General features: G+C 52.9%; 2 non-coding genes and 1 pseudogene across 2 annotated transcripts; all 3 read right to left on the bottom strand.

The window, feature by feature from the left end:
* Positions 1-5: 5 nt before the first annotated feature.
* On the bottom strand, positions 6-124 carry LOC116008797. The gene has a single exon (XR_004096154.1). It is a non-coding gene; the product is annotated as a 5S ribosomal RNA (ribosomal RNA).
* A 129-nt stretch (positions 125-253) lies between these two features.
* On the bottom strand, positions 254-372 carry LOC116008107. Its single transcript, XR_004095506.1, has one exon. It is a non-coding gene; the product is annotated as a 5S ribosomal RNA (ribosomal RNA).
* A 129-nt stretch (positions 373-501) lies between these two features.
* On the bottom strand, positions 502-603 carry LOC116009037 (annotated as a pseudogene).

Raw genomic sequence — 603 nt, 5'->3', positions numbered from 1 at the left:
GGTGGGGGATGCAACACGAGGACTTCCCAGGGGGTCACCCATCCTAGAACTACTCTCGCCCAATCACGCTTAACTTCGGAGTTCTGATGGGATACGGTGCATTAGTGCTGGTATGATCGCATCCGTCACGTACTGCGCGCAAAATGTACTTGACCCTCTCTCTCCGCGCAACTTCTCTCGCTTAGCGGTTTAAAAGGATAGTACCCTTAGCGAGCGGTCCAGCGGTTTAAAAGAAAGATTAAAAAGAGGGTGGGGGATGCAACACGAGGACTTCCCAGGGGGTCACCCATCCTAGTACTACTCTCGCCCGAGCACGCTTAACTTCGGAGTTCTGATGGGATCCGGTGCATTAGTGCTGGTATGATCGCATCCGTCACGTACTGCGCGCAAAATGTACTTGACCCTCTCTCTCCGCGCAACTTCTCTCGCTTAGCGGTTTAAAAGGATAGTACCCTTAGCGAGCGGTCCAGCGGTTTAAAAGAAAGATTAAAAAGAGGGTGGGGGAAGCAACACGAGGACTTCCCAGGGGGTCACCCATCCTAGTACTACTCTCGCCCAAGCACGCTTAGCTTCGGAGTTCTGATGGGATCCGGTGCATTAGTG

This window comes from Ipomoea triloba, chromosome 16, assembly GCF_003576645.1.
Source record: "Ipomoea triloba cultivar NCNSP0323 chromosome 16, ASM357664v1".
Classification (NCBI taxonomy): domain Eukaryota; kingdom Viridiplantae; phylum Streptophyta; class Magnoliopsida; order Solanales; family Convolvulaceae; genus Ipomoea; species Ipomoea triloba.
The sequence above is the reverse complement of the archived record's forward strand: the minus strand, read 5'-3'. Positions and strand labels throughout refer to the sequence as shown.